General features: G+C 40.4%; 1 protein-coding gene and 1 long non-coding RNA gene across 4 annotated transcripts in view; both read left to right on the top strand.

Moving 5' to 3' along the window:
- Window positions 1-19,451, top strand: part of LOC120741750 (regulating synaptic membrane exocytosis protein 1-like) — a 110,244-nt gene that overhangs the window by 38,683 nt on the left and 52,110 nt on the right. The gene's annotated exons all lie outside the window — the stretch shown is intronic.
- Window positions 1,613-12,325, top strand: LOC120741752. Its single transcript, XR_005697683.1, has 2 exons — window positions 1,613-12,137; window positions 12,186-12,325. It is a non-coding gene; the product is annotated as an uncharacterized LOC120741752 (long non-coding RNA).

The following is a 19,451-nucleotide window of genomic DNA, read 5'->3' as shown; positions in this document are numbered from 1 at the left end:
GTGTGTCGGTTGTTGTTTACCTATCCTTGGTCATCTCTCATTTGTTGATTGTGACATGTTTGCTTTGTAGCTAGCTTATGGTGTCTTTTTAAAGCAGGATTTGTCTTTTTTGGGAACACCTGTCAACATATTCAGCATATATTCACTAGCTATCTAGCTATAGTACTGATTTACAATAATTTCAGAGACTGCGTCTTCAAAAAGCAAAAACTGTATCTGATTTATGTTTGTCTGTTAACCCTTTGGTGTTGTCTCCTAAGCTGTCGGGCAACCATGTTTCTAAATCTAGCTTTAATTGCCCAGTTTTTGCAAATGTTGACCTGTTGGATACTAAAACTGACCCAAAGAACCCACAACTAACTTTTGTACATGCTGAAATGGGTCAAGCATATCAAAACTTGCAGCCTAGCTTAATTAACACCTTACTGGCTGTCATATGTGGCTTGTATGTTGGGATTACTGACCCACGAGTGTTTCGGTGCATTGGTCCCTACTGTAAACTTCCTCATTGTCATTAAGCCTGGTTGTTCAACATGATACTGCATGACAGGCGTACCTGGCAGAGATGCCTTTAACATCTTCCCCTACTTGTGTAGTTGTGTGTGGGTTTAGAATTTTTCTTGGCCTTGGCTGACTGTCCTTAGGGCAGCTGCCAAACCAGCACTTTGATCTTTATTGGCTGGGCTGGATTGCCACCAGTGTCCAAGAGTGCTTTGGTGTGCTGTACATAGTGGTCCCACTCCCTGCTAAAGCTTGGTACGCGAGGCACTGGCTCTAAAGAGGAAAGTTTTGGCTGAATGGAGGCCTTATGTAGCCGGATACTAGACCAGGTTTGAATTACTCTTGACATGGATTCATTTAATTACTTTAATTTTGGCTGGCACAGTGAACCAAAAGTTACTCCCTGCTTTGTCCACTCCACTCAAATATAACACTCAAAGTTAAATTGAAGCACTGGCAAGTATAATTCTTGCTGTGAGTGATATAATGATATGTATTATGTAGTATACTATAAATGTTTTTAATAGTGTTTCTAAACAGGGTCATGTTTGGTCTATGAAGTCGCACACACTTGAATTTATTTCTGTTCACAGAAAACAATGACTGGTTAGCAATTCAAGATAATGACAAAAAATCTGAAAAAACTATAAGAGAGCAAAGGTGACAATTGGCAGTGCATATTATTATATAATGCATTTTGTACCGTTGTCATTGTTATTATTAATCTTTCATGCCATGGATGTAATACAGTTTTATATGAAATGCCCCCCCCAGCAGGAGTGGCAGGCTCGTGAGGGCTCATGACGGCCGCTCTCAGGGGCAGAAGCAGTATTAGTTGTTGGCAAATCACATGATGAAGTGCTAGTTGTTGTCATGATGGTTTCCTGAAGATGTAGGTGGCAGAATGTTTCCTTGTCCTTACCCTTGTGGAATTTTGGTCAAACAGAAAATTGTTCATTCGATACCTTGGCTGATTGGGACCCACACCCATTTTCGCACCTTGGCTCGTGTGATTAGGCAGAGGATCAATAGGGGGTACATGACCCTCTTGGGGGACACTCCCATAGGGCTTAAAAATCTGGGACTCTCCACCATTTGACCTTAGAACTCAAGAAGCTGAAGAAGCTTCTCAGGTGAGAGGTGAAACGTCTTCAAGAAACTTAAAGAAGTCCAGACACTTTTCTTTCCAAGCTCCTTAGACTACAATGATCTGGATGACTGATGACCTTCCCAGTCCATCAGTTTAGTCAATCAGAACTACGCTATAGGGTGTAGTTTAGAATGAACTAGATCTTTCATGTTAGTTGAATTTTGCAGTTTCTTTGGACCAGGACGTGTCCTCACAATGACCTCACAAGCCCAGTGCAGTTCGTGGGAACACAAAGACCTCAATTACAGTTTAAGTGTCTGTGATTCCACGCATAAACCTCGTCTTCACACGGTGAGCATGAGGATGCATTTGGACATCTGCATGCTTGCCAATTTTTTGTGATTGTGCAAACTGAGCTGTAGAGACTTTACAATGCACCAACTGCGCATGCACCCCAGGCAGTGGACAAGTCAACAAGTATAACAGGCATGAATGCAAGTCTGTCATCTTAGATTTTAACTGGCATACATTTAAAAAGTTTTAATGTGTTTTTTTTAACAACTTTCTCACTTTTTTAGTTTCTATAATTTATTTTTTTCACCATTATTTGGTATTCAGGTCTAGTAACAGGGTTTTTGTTAGTAAACACAACTCATTGTATTTCTGCATAGATTTTATCAGTCTTTCTAAAACAGTTTGACATTTTTCCATTGTTTAACTACAGCATTTGCTTATTTGCTATTAAAATCATACACAATTGATTTTGCAATCATTAAGCTAGCTAGCATACAACAATCTTTAACTTTTATGTTTTGCGCTCCTTCAAATTTGGAATTGCTAGGATGTTGAATATGGAGCTGTCAGGCAGAAGGAAAAGAGGAAGAACACAGAGACGTTCATGGGTGTAGTGAAGGAGGACGTTAGCGTGACAGAAGAAGATGCTAGGTATATGGTGTGATGAAGGCGCAGCCAACGGAAGGACATTAAAATATAGAATATAATTTTTGTCTCCATAACCACTCAGCAATATAACCAGAATCTAATATCCCGACATAAGACATTTATCGTCTCAACAACGATATACATCACAAAATTTTACATTTTCTGAAAATTCTCTGAATCTCGGGCAACTCGATTTGTGTGAAGTCTTTTTTTTTTTTTTTTTAGCTGGTCGTGTACCTGAAGTCAAGTGTTTTGACCGATGCATGAAACTATACATTTTTAGACATTTTCTTTGTGGGTATTTATTACATGGTGTGCTCCGGGGAAAAGCCCGCTCTAATGTTTGAATCTAGGGTCTATTTTTTAGCACCTCTTTTTTGCTTCTCATCCATACACACTCTGCTTACTCTTTCACGTGATTCAGTTTATTTTGAAAAATCTCAACAGGATCTTCAGCTTTATTGTGAAAGGTTTATGTGTAAATAAGCGGACAGTGGAGCACGCAATGGTTTTACCTTCGTTGTTGCTAATGACAACACATAAAAACAGGCACTTGTCCTTCCGTAGTGTGGCTATATTAAAAATAAGAGAAAGAGAGAACTTTAAGAAATTAACACTACAGTGACCATCAAATTGATAAAAAATATTTCCGTAAACAGTTTATTTTGCGACACCATGAAACAAATGATAGCGTAAAATGAAATGATAGACGTTTTCATATCGTCATCCGATATATATCGTTATATTGAACAGCCCTATCACTCAGGATGTTTTTGTATCATTTTTTCTTTACAACTCTTAATTCTCCTCTCGTAACAGCTTTAACACCACTTTGCCATTTTTGTATTACTTTGGCTACAATCATGTTTGAACTGGCAGCGCTTACCGCACAAAGTTGTTGGTGTTTCATAACAGCAACCAAAAATACTAATGCTTTTAAAAATGAACACTTTCAATAAGTCATTGTTAAAAAAAAGAACACTTTTTTCATTAAACAGTCCAAGGTAATATAAAGCAGGAAACTGAAAAAAACACTAATAGTCACTATATTTTTCCCTGTCATTCTCACACGTGTCTGCTTAATTCGTTGTGTTATGAAGTGTGGTAGATGGATGGATACAATGATAAATAAAGTTTTAATAGGCGCAGGGATGTGAAGCGTGTGGTGCACGCAGGCTAGCGTGTTGTGCTAATGATATTCAGTGCTCATTATCTGCAGTGATACCTGTGCTCTAGTGGAGAGATGAGTGCGTGTTGTTGTACTGAAGCCAAGTGTTTCTCGCAGAGAGGGCCATTTTTGAAGTCTTGATTCTTCCTCTCATGGGGAACTACAGAAGAGCTGTTTGTGTTACTTCACCGTCACACATGCACAAATACACAAACACCTCTTTTCCCTCTCTTTGCTTTCATTGTAACGTCCAGGGCTGTATTTCTGTTGGGGGGGGGTTTATGTGACTGTACCTCAGCTCGGTGCTGGTAGATTGCTGTTTTTAGACCAGTTCTCATTCAGAATTACTGGCAGGGATGTTTACAGACTATAGATGCTGTTAATTTTTAGAAATACAAAACTTTCAGAACTCTAAAGGCAAATCGAGAGAATGCAGACATTACATCTTCCTTTTTCTTAATAATACATTTAGGAGTTAAATTATTATGAATTATTATGAAGTTAATGACCATTAACATTAATCGTTTCTGATTGCTTAAGGTTAGGGTCAGCTGCTTTAGTATTACTGAAATATACAACAGGTGCAACAATGAGACAACCCCCAATCTCCCTCCTCGTCATTTCTGACTGTTTTTCATTAGTTTTGTATTTGGCTATAGGGATCATGATACCTGGACCTACAGAGGCTGAAGAGGTAGTTCAGCTCCTCCAGTATGCCATATCAATACGTACCATTGCCATAAGGTTTGCTGTGTCTCACAGCACAGTCTGAAGAATGTGGTGAAGATTCTACTCTCGGAGAGCTGGACAGGGCTGCGGAAACCCATCATCAGGACCGGTATCTGCTCCTTTATGCAAGGAGGAACAGAATGCACACTGCCAGCGCTACAACATGACCTCCAGCAGGCCTCCACCTGCGCCCTGTGGGTCTGGAGAACTCATGGAGAATGTTATACTGTCTATAACTTTGTTCAGTATGGTCACTTTGGTAGTGGGTCAGTGATGTTCTGGGCAGTCATATCTATTAAGGTATCGGGATGAAATCTTTGGACGCTATTGCAGTGGGACTTGGTTCCTCCTGGCACACAACAATGCCTGAACTCATGTGGCAAGAGTATGCAGGGAGTTCCTGGAGGATCAAGGAGCTGTAGAACCAGTAGAACACCTCGGTGAAATCACGTTTTATTCCATCCAGCCGCCAGGTTTTACCTCAGACTGTCCAGGATCTCAGTATTCCCCTGGTCCAGATCTGGGAGGAGATTTTCCTGGACAGATCCACGGTCCATACAAACTACCGAGAACCTGCTGTGTGAATTTTTCTCATGTTGATTTACAGGGTGTCTTTGAATTCAGCCCTCTGTAGGTTGATCACTTTCATTTCCATCAAACCAAGTGGCATCCTTTCATTCCTAACACATGACCCAGACCTTGTTGGTATAGATATCCAGCATGTTTTCTTTTTTTTTTCATTTAGATCTGATGTGCTTTAATCTTTTTTAGCAGTGTATCTCCCCTCCCTTCAAGCCTCCTCCAATGCCTTATCTTTAAGACTGATAGCATGTACATTCATCACCTCAGTTTATCTTGCCCTCATGATAATGTAACACTTATCTTTTCCAGGGGGTGGTGTTTATGAGCTCACAGACACGCTTGTGTCATGCTTGTGTTGATTTATTAGAAGCATCACGGTGTTTGTGAAGTGGCCAGCATGTAGCTAACTCTACTTCTATTTGCTGGCCACTAGGGCAAAAAGTTAGTCTTATCCTATGAAATAAAATCAAATCCAAGATACTTCAAAATATAGTATGTGCCTCACACTTGTGCAAATGTATATCTATTGATCTAGGCTTGCAAGGAATTATGGCTCTGTGCTGCTTTGTGTCGGTGTGCAGTGCTGTAGAAAAAGCCGGAGCGATGTGTCATCCGCTGTAAACGCCACAGCGCCTCATGATTACTATTGATCGCCAGTCTTGCTAACTGCGTCCGTCTCCGCGTCCGTCTCTCATTGACTGGCCTTAAGGGGGCCATCTCTCTCCTGGTTGGTGTGGCACACACTCTTAAGAGCAAACACTCACACATACACAGACACCTTGTACTTGAGGAAGGCACATTATTCATAGAAATTAATGTAAAAAATTATTCATATAAAAATCATATATGGACAGTTCATGCTGCTTTTAGTGTCTGTATCTTTCGTCAGTTCAGTAAAGTTAGGGAATGAGTAATTACTTATTACTCATTCCTTTAACTTTCTCTGAAGTCTCAGTCATCACTGGTGAAAGCTGTAACCCTACCCTAACTATATTTTAAAGAAAAGCACAATTGATGCACTTCTGTTAGAATGATTGTTTTCAATGTTCCATGATTGCCAAGACTTGGTAAATCATTATTAAAATAACAAATATGACATAATGTGATTACCAAGAGCCAGAGTTTGGGGTTTAGGGTTGGTGTCAGTGGTGTCTTAGATCTTGGAGGATTAATTTGTTACCATCCATCAGATTTTACAGTAGGTGATTTATTTAGTTGTGGAACTAGGGTTTATTTAGTAGTTTTAGTCTCCTGCTAATCAAACACATTTTAAGAAACAGCAGTGGCAAGCAGTTGATATTTTTGTCTGAAGCATGTCTGAAGCATGTCTGAAGCATGCACGCTGGCCTAGAAGTTAGTCTTTCATAAGCTTTTCGTTTTGGTTATGGCAAGTAGGCATGAATCCTGCAGCTTGAGGCTAATCTTTTAACATCCATTTGAACCCTGCCCATTGAGGGTTAGGGGTAGGATTTGGGTTAGTGGTTACCCCTTTATGTAGAATTCTTAGTTTTGTGAAATAGCACACGATCTGATATCCCCATGTTAGTATTGTTCCTGAATCATAATAATGTTGGTCCAGGATCAGCATTGTAGCTGATCAATAACACGGCTTGATCATTCAGTTAGCTTTAGCCAAAAAGATAGCTAATGCTCTTAAAAATTATCATTAGTAAACCAACATGAGGAACTTAAATTTGGCTGACAGCAAACCTAACTTGATAATATATTTATTACACTGTATAAATTAATAAAGAAAAAAATCTTTTTTTTCCACTTTTCCCCCCTGCAAAGGTATGAGATCACAAAAATGTGACTGTGCAGTTGCAATGTTGATTCTGGATCAACATTATTATGATGAATATTATATGAACAACACCATGTTGAGGATACCAGATACCAACCAGCTGGAAACCTTCTGAGGGATACTGTAATTGTAAAAAGACTGATAAAAAGATGAAGATTGTCGCTGTACTTGGGCGTTGAACAGTGAAATTGGAGCAGAGCTTACATTTCAGCAGACTAGCATGCATACATTCTTGTTTGCTTGCACTCACCATTCATTCCTCTGAATTAATTTACAAATATAATACATTTGCAAAATTAAAACGGCGAGAAAAATAGTGGCTATATTAACATTGAAATAGCATTTTTTTTTATTTAACTTTTATTTATGCAGGTAGTCCCATTGAGACCCAATGTCTCATTTGCAAAAATATAAAAGTATGGTAAGTGTGGCTCACTGGGTCCACTCACTGGGCTTAGTGCTCAAGGGAAAAAAAAGCAGTTTCTCAGCGTGGCTGTCCTGCTTTTTAAACACTTGTACCTCCCACCAGAGGGCATGAGGTCAAATAGGTGCTGTCCAGGGAGGGGTGAGTTGATTTTCATAGGTTCATAGCACAGATTTCATAGATTCTCAAGCACAAGTCTTTAATGTGTTTTCAGTGAACAGGGCTGAATAGTACATCTCAAGATTATTTAAAGTCCTAGTTTATAATGTAGGTTTTTTTGTCTTATTATTTATGATTTAAACTGTGGACGTCTTTTTCTCTCACTTTATTTCCTCCATCCGTCCACTTGTCCTTATCAGGGTCGCAGGGGGTTGGAGCCTATCCCAGCTATCATAAGGCAAGAGGCGGGGTACAGGTCGGCAGTCTGTCGCAGGGCTAACACAGAGAGACAGACAACCATTCACACTCAGGCTCTGGGTTTGAACTTGTTGCTTCACTATGTCCTTTCTGTGCCTGTGTGGGTTTTCTGTGACTGACTGCCTGTTCAGGGTGCACTGCGGTTCCTGCCAAATATCGGCTGAGAAAGGCTTCGACCCCAACGCAAATCTGTTTGGATAATGGGTTAAGAAAATGGCTACTCATTTTCTGATGTAAGCAAACCTTCTTTAACAGGTGTTGATTAGAGATTAGATTAGAAACGTACCTTTTTTATACAGTGGTAAGAAAGGTAAGCACAGCATCATCACTAAACTCACCTGCAGTACTACAACTCAGTGTGTGAGTGGAAACTGTGTTGGTGACTGGAGACAAAGTGTTCCAACATGCAGTCAAACATTAACTGCCACAATAAGGCACAGTGTCCTTAATCATTTTCTCACTTTAGTGGAACCCCAATATTTCTAGGTTGGAGACAGAGACGAGGTGCAGGTAAAGCCGGCTCCTGTGTCTAAACCTGTGCTGTACTAGTGCGTGCAGCCTCTCATGCTCTGTGCTTGCTTGTGAGACCACTGTTTCATGGGTTACAGTACAAACACAATATACTCGGGTGCCTGCAAGTGCATTTATTAGTGTGTGAGCTTTCCGTGTATGGAGATGTGTGTAATGTATGTCTGTATGTGTTGCTGCGGGTGCCGGGTTGTGCTGATATAGTGCCTCATTAGCTGCTGTGGACACTAATCTCCTTTGTGGCAGTCTTTCATCCTTACCGCAGGATTTATGGACGCCCTCGCGTGCTGCCAGTGCAATACGTCAAGCTGTCATTGGTTGATCTTACTTCCTGGTTACCTCCCCTCCTCCCCCTTCCCTCCCTGGGTTTTAATGTTCTATTTGTTTCACCTGTTAAGCAGCAGGCGTTGGAAGATGTTAGTAGAATAGTGGCTGGCAGGGGTAACATGACAGTGAGTCATGTTTTTAGTAAACTGGATGGAAATAAACTGGAGGATGATCAGAATATTACAGCTTCTGGTTCACTCAAATCTGACTGGCTCAATACAGGTAGCCTCTCTTTCTTTTTTTACCAGATCACCAGAGACCTGTTTACGGTTGGGTTTAAAAGTTTACATCTGCTCCTTATAGAATTTTCACTTATCATATCCAGATGGAATTTTAATAATTGAAGGTGAAATGTTTGTGAAAGAGTTGATTTGAAATGTTTCAAGTTTCTGATCATGTGGCAGGCTTGTAACATACCTAAGGCTACGTCCACACTAACGCATCGTTTTCTCTCCGTTTTGGCCTCCCGTCCACACTGAGACGGCGTTTTCCTCAAGTAAAAACGCAGCGTTTTGAAAACGCTCTCGAAAACGCATACATTTCAAAACAGAGCTGTCCTGCTGCAGTGTGGACACTCGAAAACGCAGACTTTCTAAAATGATGACGCGTTTTAGTCATGTGATGCAGTCATGTGACCAATTAAACAAAGATAGAGGACATTATACAGCAGTTCTTTTGATTGCTCTCAATTTTGACAGCCCTAAAAAAGATTAAGATCCGTTTGTACATGCTCCAGACAGCTTTTCTTCAAATTCTTAATTCTCACAGGACTGGAACGTGAGCGGTTTTGGCCGTTTTAATGTGGACGCACATTCTGTGAAAACGACTGAAAACGCTAGTGTGGACGCAGAGCGTTTTCAGACGAAAACGACGTTTTCAAATCTATCCGGGCCAGTGTGGACGTAGCCTAAATCTGTGCTGAAGAGGTCTGCCAGTGACCTGGGGGATGCTTCCTTTCTTCATGAAACAAACAATCAGCATTCCAACTTCAAGGTTCCATCACTGGATTATTCACTGTTATCCAAACGCATATATATAGACACACACATGTGTGCGAGTAAAGATGACAGGAGCAAACACATAGGCGCAGATGGCCACGCACAAACACGTTCAGATGCAGCAGGACGCAAAACAAACACACAGGAGTTTGGTGTCCTAGTTTCCATCTGTGGAGGGGCTGTTCTCCTGCTCTTGCTCATTCCTTCACTCACAAACTCATCTCAAGGGGGAAGGGGGGGTGGTGTTAGTGGTGGTCTCATTGTGGTCACATGACGTGTTGCTGCTGTTGTTGCAATTTGTGTGTGTGTGTGTGTGTGTGTGTGTGTGTGTGTGTGTGTGTGTGTGTGTGTGTGTGTGTGTGTGTGTGTGTGTGTGAAAAAGAGAAGACGTTTGGATCTGCATGTTTGCATCACTGCTCTTGTGAGGAGCCGGTTATATATATTTTCTTTGTGTGTGTAAGAGTCTCCCTGCCAACAGTTCCTCCTTCTTCTCTGATTGTTTCTCCATCAGAGTGTGATCTAATACAGGGATTACTCTGGGATTAAGTGACTCTCTCATAAAAGAACACCTCACCAGCTCCATATCTCCACAAGACTGGCCATTTGTTATGGAGTATCATCATGTGGAGAACATCTCATGAAACATGAAAACCGCTCCAGACAGGAGTCAAGTGTTCGTAAGAGAGGAAGTACACCGGCAGAGAAGATGTCCAGCCTCAGAAACTAACCCAAAACGTGTTTTTCTTAAAGCCAACCAGCAAATTTAACTCCATGGTTTAATTTTTCGCACACACATACACACACATTTATCATTCATGCAGTTTATGACAAACTCTATTTTTGGAAAACTGGCCAGAAACACTGACTGTGTTAAGTTAGTAAGTTATTACTGGTCTGCCATTAAGAAACAGGGAGGTCTTACTTGAGTTACAGTTGTGTACGTGGTGCTTTGATACTTTGTTAGGGTGTGGAAGAAAGTTTCAGTGGTAGTTCAGTGTTTTTCAGCGGGCGCTCTGGGACTGTGGAAGAGTCTGAGAGTAAGTAAGGAAAAAAGTAAAGAACAAGTGGTAAATAGGCTTACTTGTAAATTAGAAATAATGTCAAGCACAAGGATTGGGTGACCTGTTCTGTGATTATTTAACTATAGAAAGGTATATAAAAGAACATAATAATATATAATAAATTATATATATAATATCATTTCTACAATAAGTTGTTAGAACTAAGGAACCCTTTCAGATGAGAGGTGAAATGTCTTCAAGAACCTAAAAAAAGTACACTTGCCTTCAACTCAACCACTTACGACTGCCGTGAGGTGGATGACTGTGAACCTACAAAGCTGTGTATACTCTCATACTATCTGTGTATCGAGGTGTCCATGGGTTCTTCCTGGAACGTTGATGGTGTTTTCCAGAGAACTGATTGGTCAGCAGTTGGTGGTTTTGTACCTGTTGATTTCCTGGGATCTTGGCTTGAGTTTTTGCTGGAAATGAGAGGTGCTGCATGTTGTGCTGAACCCACAGAGAAGGGTTTGGTTCGTTCTCCCATAGCACAAATAAAACCACGCTCCTGATCTGCTCCAAATGACAGCTTGGGAAGTAAGTAAGGGGATGGTGAACACAGTGGAGAGTTGAACACCTTAGCAAAGAACCGTCTTATTTCTTTGTAGATTTTAGATACCAGGCAAGATCTAAAAATCCATTATGGCTCTTAATTTCATCAAGACCTGCTGGGTAGGACAAGGTTCCCTAAATTTTAGTCAGTGATGACATGTTATAACCTGATGAGTATTGAATACAGATTACAAGTCAGGCCACCATTGTCAGACTATAACACAGACAACATTATGCATTGCTTTTCATTCTGAATCCTCTTGGTAATCATAATGTGATTACCAAGAGCCAGAGTTTGGGGGTTAGGGTTGGGGTCAGGGGGTCATTCTGAATACTGTGCTCTGAAAACATGTCATTCCCACATAATGATGTAGATGTAGAAACATGCCAACTGTGGCTTGGTTTACAATGAAAATGATCTGTTTTGTTCGCAGCGTGGCTCTGTTTCACATGTTTTACTTTATAATGAAAATTGTGTTTGTGTCAGTCAACTGTCTTCTAAAGAGATAATTCAGTCAGTATTCAGTCAAAAGGGGAAAAGAATTGTAGTTATTATTTAAATATATAGTATCAGTAATAGCTGACATGGAATGCTATACTTTAGGAGGACTACAGGGATACAAATTAACACAGATACACATTTTGCATCTTGGTCATGTGAACATCTATTTCGATGTCAACATTCATTATCTCTGTTTTATATGGTTATATTGTTTCTGCGTTCCTTCTGGCAGTTCATTGTATCCTTTGAATTTGTACAACACTAATTAGCATATTTCTATATGTGCTTGAAATAATAAACAAAAAAACAAAACGTAGCGGCTATACTGAATTCAAGGACGATGCCGGGCATGTACGTCAGGATGGTTGTCGATATGAAACCCACGTGGGAGGAATGCTACAGTTTCCACGCTACAAACCTGCAGTATTCTGATGACGCCGACATGTAGCAGTGTGACTGATAAGGAATGAGCTCATTGTTTAGTGTCTGCTCAACTTTAGTTATTAGTAGAGGTAGCTGGTTAGCTAGCTGGTTAGCTATGTGTAAACATAGCTAACGAGGTAGCTGGTTAGCTAGCTGGTTAGCTATGTGTAAACATAGCTCCTTGCTATCTAAAGTATAACTGGACGCTGGCGTAAATTCTTGACTATCTCACACTTCTGTTTAATCAGTTTTCTGTTTGACGTTTATTCAGCTGTGTGAGGAACCCTCCCGAGGGATTAATAACGTTTTATTTAATCTAATCTAATCTAATAACTTTAATCTCAGCCAAACCGATTTACTCACGAACAAATAATACACTGAAAAAAGCCAAACAATAACATGTTTAAGTTATTTCAGTGACTTATATATCATGTTTAGCTTGAGTAGCGAAAGACCGCTGGGGTTTGAAAACGATGTGCCGGAAGTTTGCTGTTCTCACCGGCTCAGATATTTGAAGTTTACACAGCTACATTCTCGCCTGAAAATATGTTAAAAGTTTATTTTGCAAACCAGAAAGAGTAATAAGAGTAATATTAAAACTAAGTAGCTGCATTAGCCATTGATGGAAACTGGAATTGGCTGGGCCAATCTGGGATATGGTTTTTCAATTTTGTTGTCCGTGTGGAAAATCGGGAGAATAGTGACTCCAGGAGATTTTCAAGAGGGGCACTGAAATTCGGGATTCGCCTGGAAAAATCGGGAGAGTTGGCATGTGTGGTCTGTGGCAATGACTGTAAAGTACAGTACAGTCATTTTACAGTCATTGGTTTGTGGGCTTATGGTGACATTGTGTCAGCACTTAGCTTGTGGAAGGCTAGCTAGCTAGAAGGTGAACATTAAATTTCTTGCTAACAAGAAAATTCAACTATATATTAAACAGCTAAATGTTAGAGTAACCAGAAGTATTTGATCTGTAAAGCTTTATAAAGTGAGTTGTGTTTGCCACTCTTCATGATATATAAGGTCTTATTAGAGAAAAAAAAATGTGAATGAAGAAGAGAAGCTATTTTTTGGGTTGAGGGGTCTCTTTTGTAGCTCAGTCAAATCTACAGGACAAAAAACAAATACAAAAGCTACAAAAGACCTACAGTAAAGTACAGTATATATGACAGAAACTGAGTTTGTATAGTTTGGTATAATTTGAGCTTGAAAGTCAATATTTGCCATGGCTGCCTTTATTCTTTAACACAGCTTGAATAGTGTTCTTGTATTTTCTTTAAGTGGTCTTCAGGAATAGTTTCCAGGTTGCTTGGAGGATAGCAAAAGCACTTATTTGGATGTTTGCTGCCTTTTGTTCTGTCAAAATGATCCCACAGTGCTTCTTTAATGTTGAGGTCCAGGTTCTGGGGAGGCTAATAATTCAGGAGATATGGAAGTAGCCGTACACAGCTAGTTTGAGTCCAGCCATTCAAACCTTGTCTTTCTGTTTGCGTAGTTTGACTATAGAGAAACAGGGTGCTGTGATGTCAGAGGATGATGCCTGGTGGCTTTCTGCTCCTCCCCCCTTCCCTTTGGAACTGCTTCCACCATCAAGTGCTTCGCTTCCATTTCAAGAAGTGTCAGTGTCGCTGCACCACCAGACTCCCAAGGACCAGGTCTGTCACCCCAACAGAGCTCAGAGTCCGCAGAGCTACTGCGTCAAAACCTTGGAGAGGATATAATGCATCTAGGGAGCTTGTTTATTTAGGATACAGGCATACTGCTGCTGCTGCTGCTGCTGCCGAAGAAGATACAGAGCAAGAAGATATGTAACAATGCGGTACTGGCCTAGAAGATACATATCAAGGGATTCAGGCCAAGGAGATGCATGTCAAGATACCTTCCTGTAACCACTGAGCCTACCAAGTGGTACTAGGCTGTTGGGAATATGCGGTGCAGCTACTGTAATCTACAAATTATGTGTTACGTCTAACTAGTCTCAAAGTGTTAATGCTAGCTTAATGGTAGCTTTTTTTAAATAAGCATTGTCATATGCAACACTAGGGTGGCACTGGGGGTGGCAAGAGATTATTTTAGGGGGCCACATGTAGATCCGCCTGATGTTTTGTTAGCAGTATTATGCAGTTGTTCCTGTCCTTGATGCAGTTTGCACTTCACCATCACACTCTTATGGTTTAGTGCAGACAAAATTTAAGTGTCCATATCTCCACACCCTTAAAAAACTGCAGAGTATGTCACAAGTTTCTTCTTCCCTGCACACAAACTGTAATCATCTAAAATATATAAGTAGGAAGAAAACGGCATGTGTGATGGTTTTTTTTCCCTATCTGCCAGTCATGCAGACCATTTAAGAACTTTCGTAACACTAGCTACAACAAAACTGAAACTGTGACGTGATTACTCAAGTGACAACAGTAATGCGTTATGTTGTTGTTTCATGCACTACACCTAAAATTGCCACTAACACATGCAAGCTTTTACCAAGAGGCTGCGCCGCTGAAATGTTTTTAACTGTTGGTATATGTTAAAAGCAGCATCTGTGCTGACAATTTGGCTGTATTTAAAAAAGGGATCGCTCAGAGAAAGAGTCTAAAATTGTTCAAGTGATCAGTTGTGGTACCTTTTATGTATCTTTGGAGGTTTCCCACAGATTTGGATTCTGTTCACGGTAGTAGGTGGGGGAGGACTTCAAAAGGACTTGAAAAGTGGAACACATACACTGAACAATGCTGTTTTTGAAGTACTTCGTGCCAGATAACGTATCACAAACATGTCTTACCCCATAGATGGACTCTGACCACAACTGCTTGTTTTTGTTCGTGGCTGCAGGTCCTCATTACAACAGCCCTCTACCTTGCACCCCGTCATCAGCTGTAGTTGGTGGTGTTGGAGCCTGTTGTATCAAATGAAACACTGTAAAATCAAGACAAATGTAATCTGCATTCACAGCAAAATATGCGGCAGGCGTCTCTGTCAGAATGTTGTTAAATGTTGCATTATCCTTTTTGTCTAAAGGCCTTTACGTTCATCATGAACAATGCTCATTTAGAAGTCTGTGTTAAACTTAAAGTTGGAACATGAAACCGGGATTCGGAAATTGATTTTCACCAGTGTTCTACTTTCTGTTCTACTTTCCTCTCTCTTCCTTGCCTCACTCTTCCATAGTTTTGTGTCATGTGACTAAAATGACAATTGTCCACATCTTGTCCATATTATTTATTTTCATGGGAAGCAAGTCAAAAGGTATTAATGGTGTTGTTCTGATCAAGCTTTATTTGCATACTTTCTAAAGTGTAAAAAAAAGTTTCTCTGTGAATTGTGTATTGTAAGTATAAAGCACACCCTGTGAATGACTAAATCAGCAAAGGTAATTTGCAAAATGTGTCAGTGTCATCTTCAGTACCAAACACAGCTGATGAGAGAAATATCTCAACAGCGTTTTTGCTTCAAAAACAATTTCCCAATTAAAAGGCAAGTTGTTTTTAAAATTTGTAGTCTATGACAGAGGAAACAAAAGTTGGGTTTGCACATAACCTATAGCAGAATAACTAAAGGATGGTTTGGTCTGATCCAGTCCTAATTCTAAGATTTATCAGAAAGGAAAATTTTAAGCCTTAAAAGAAGCGTGGGTGGCTGTCTCCACAGAGGAGGGGCTGAAAGCTGGAAGCTTTGCATCCCATTCTACTTTTAGGAACCACAAGTAGGCCTGCTGATAGTTTTTTTTTTTTTACTACCTACTATAGAAATTCCAGCGTTTTTTACAATGGGACCGCAGATAAACAAAAAGTAAAGTGGTCTCAATGTGGCCAACAATGAAAAACAAGTTTGACATCCTTACTAAAGGATTATCTAGGAGCTTTTAGAGGAACTTGATAAAAAGGAATTGCAAAAGTGTGGTTTAGAAATAACAAATGCTCAAATTTGTTTTCCTGCTGCATCATTCTGGGACAGGATGTTTAGCAATACTGTGCAGAAGAAAAAAGACATCAGAAACATTTGTTAATGTGGACGCTGAAGGACAGATCCTGGTCAAAGGGGAGTCTAATGTTCTCACTGTGTTATTGGAGGCCAAGCAGACACTGTGTTTCTTAGAATCACTTATGTCTGATTTTAGAAGTACAACATTACATTCCAGATAATAAGTAAAAGTTTAATTGGTCCCATTTAAAGAGATGTTAGCACATTAGCATAAATGATAGCTTTGCTGGCAAATGTGACTCAAGTGTTTTGTGGGTTTTTTTCACTAATTTTGAGATTGAAATTAAATTTCTCTTTTCACCTTTTTAACATCAAAAGATTTTTTGACCAAGTGAAGAAATTAAATAAAGATGTTCCAGTAATTTTTGTTAGGAAAGCACTGAACTTCCCTGTGTGACTGCGAGGCATGTCGGCCCACCTGTCAATGTACGGACGAATAGGCTAGCATTGCAGTGTTGATCTGGCAGCCATCCACCTTGGCGGTCTGGCTGCAGAAAAATCACAGATTGGTGAATGTTTTCACCGAAGCTATAATGTCCCACATGAGGCAGTGTTTTGCTTTCTTTGCTCTGTGTATATGTGTGTGTTTGTGTGCGCACACATTCTCCCTCTCTCCCCGGTGGTGCTGGGGTGTTTGGCAGGATAAATATAGCTGCGTTGGTGTAAAGCTGTTTTCTCCTCGGCTTTTGTAGCTTTAATCAAAAGCAATCTGGAGGAGGGAGGAATGGAAGGGAAAGTGGTGGGGTGAGGGAGCGGGAGGGAGGGAGGGAGGAGGAAGAGGAGCGAGAGAGATGGTAAGAAGAAGAGTTGGGAAAGCGGGGTGATGCCAGAGTGTTTTATTTTAGCTCTCTTTAAAGAGTCATTGGGGAGTGCTCAGGAGTAATGAGAACCCTGGTGGCTGGAGGAGTGGGACCGGCTCTAACCTCCACTCACCCTCCTCCTCCTCCTCCATCCACTCACTGTCTCTTTATTTCCCGCCCAGCCTCACTTCCTCTGTCATCTCCTTCTTCCTCATTCTGGCTCTCATATCACTTTGAGTAAGGCTACATTCACACTGCGAGCCGTCCTTGCTTCTCTCTGCCTTTCTATTCTGGGCTGTAGCCCACACCTCTTATCAATATGAGCTGATGGTGGTGGAGAATGTGCACAGAGAAACTGTTGTTTTTAAGAGCAGCCGCCATGTAGCACAGCAGAAGAACAGAGCCCTCTGTTAGTTTTGTTAGTGATCTTTTGAGTAAAGTTTACTGTAACAAGCTGCTGTGATGCCCTGGCGACCTGTCCGGTGACAGCTGGGATAAGCTCCAGCCCAGCCCACCCGCAGCTCTTAACTGGATAAGCAGTTAAGAAAATGAATGGGTGGATGGATGTTACCAGCTGGTGCTATGCTCAATTTTTGACAAATCTATTTAGGCTAAAGCTGAAGCTCCAAAGATGTTACATTTGCCTTTTCTCAGCTTGCTTCTTTTTCATTTTATTTTTTAAGAAAAAATAAATGATAGAAAAACTATTCAAGGTATGAGAAAATTCTGATCTCTCCACATTTAGCAGTGAAAGCAAGAAAGGTGAGTAAATGGACTGGTTCTTATATAGCGCTTTTCTACTCTTCTGAGCACTCAAAGCGCTTTACACAACTTGTGCATTCACCCATTCGCACAAGCACATTTTTCCTAGGTGCTTTCTAACTGACATTCACACACATTCATACTCCGATGGATGCATCGGAGAGCAATTTCGGGTTAGTATCTTGCCCGAGGATATTTGGCATGCAGACTAGGGGAAGCCAGGAATCGAACTACCAACCTTCCGATCAGTAGATGACCTGCTCTACCACCTGAGCTACAGCCACAGCCACCCTACTGACACTTGGTATCAGTAGGGTGATGAGGTGATGAGTCAGATGTACAAAAATGTACAAAAACTTTTTCCAATTTTGATGCTGATACCAAAATACCATGCAGATACCAAGTGTCAGTCCTATAGCACTGTTAAGTAATTATGTGTTAAGCAACATCAGGCTTTAGTTACACTGTTATACTGTTTTTGCAACTTTCTAAGGTAAAATGAATGTGTCCAGGTATAAATGTGTATCGCTCTGGTATTCATTTATAAAATAATAAATGCCAACTGGATTGAAATAAATCAAGTGTTAATCTTTTTCACCTAATTTATTTGAAAAGGTCTTAGTGTGAGAGACTTTACTGTTTACTGCTGTCATTTACAGACAGGGTGCTTTCCCTGTTCTCACTGTGTGAACACCTCCTCATCTGAGCTCGTGGAGTGGAGCTGACAAGAGTCACTGATGACACCTTATGTTACCATAATAACGCAAAATCTAAATCTAAGTATTAGACCAAAATGAAAGAGAAGCCAGCATGAAAAAGAATTGTGTACTCCTGAGCTTTTCACTTGACCACAAAAAACGACTGCAAGCTTTGCAAGCTCTACAGATGTAGAAAGAAAAGCTACAGTAGCAGGTATGAAATACCTCCAAAGTGTTATGAGTGAAGACTGCTAGGTTGACTCATCTTCACAATCCCTCATCTAGCTTCTTTGGATCAATAGCTAAATATTGATTATCCTGGTCTGAAGTTTAGATTCTTTGAAGTCTTAGAAATATAGTCAAAAGAAGACGGTTGAAGATAGTGGATACATGGAAAGCTGAAGTTGGGGAGAGCAACAGAAAGGCCAAGTCCAGAACAGACACTGAATAGGTTTTCAAGTTTTTTGCTATATGCACAGTGGAAAACATGTTGCCCTGTAAGATATTTTTTCTTTGCTGTCCACAACAAATGCAGAAAAACATATAAACATATAAAATAGCTACACAGAAGAAATGATCATTAAAAACAATTTAAAAAACAACTATAAACCCAGCATATATAGTCAAAAACATGATAAATAGGAAACGCTAGCATGGTGGTGGGTTGCATCCATCTTTAATATACAGTCTATAGAAGTGACTAGTCAGTCACTCAGTAGGCCTCAGTAGGCCTGTTCTAAAGCTTTTCAGCTTTAATGGGGACCACGGTGCACAAAATGAACATTATGTTGTCCTCAACAAGACTTTAAACTAGACCAAGACCATAAGGTGTTTACTGAGGTTACAGTCCAAGATAGCTGAAAGCTTCTAGTCATGCTTCCTTTTGAAACCAGAGTCGCCGCCTGATGGCCATTAGAAAGAAATGCAGGTTTAAGGCATTAGCTGCACAGCACAAGAGGACCGGAGAGGGGAAAAGTGTCATCTTATACTTGATGCCATTTCTTTAACGTAGTGATTACAGTCTGTTCATAGAATGAATGCAGTATCTAACAGCAGCTGAGTAGTGGAAACTGGCGTCAAAGGCTTCTTTGATGCTTTGTTTGGAGCCAAGTCTGAGTGTGCCACATACTGTACGTGGTACAAAGTCTGTTGGTCGCTTGAAACT

The sequence above is a fragment of the Simochromis diagramma genome, unplaced genomic scaffold (genome assembly GCF_900408965.1).
Source record: "Simochromis diagramma unplaced genomic scaffold, fSimDia1.1 OVJJ01000486.1, whole genome shotgun sequence".
NCBI lineage: Eukaryota > Metazoa > Chordata > Actinopteri > Cichliformes > Cichlidae > Simochromis > Simochromis diagramma.
This window is presented reverse-complemented; position numbering and strand designations above follow the sequence as displayed.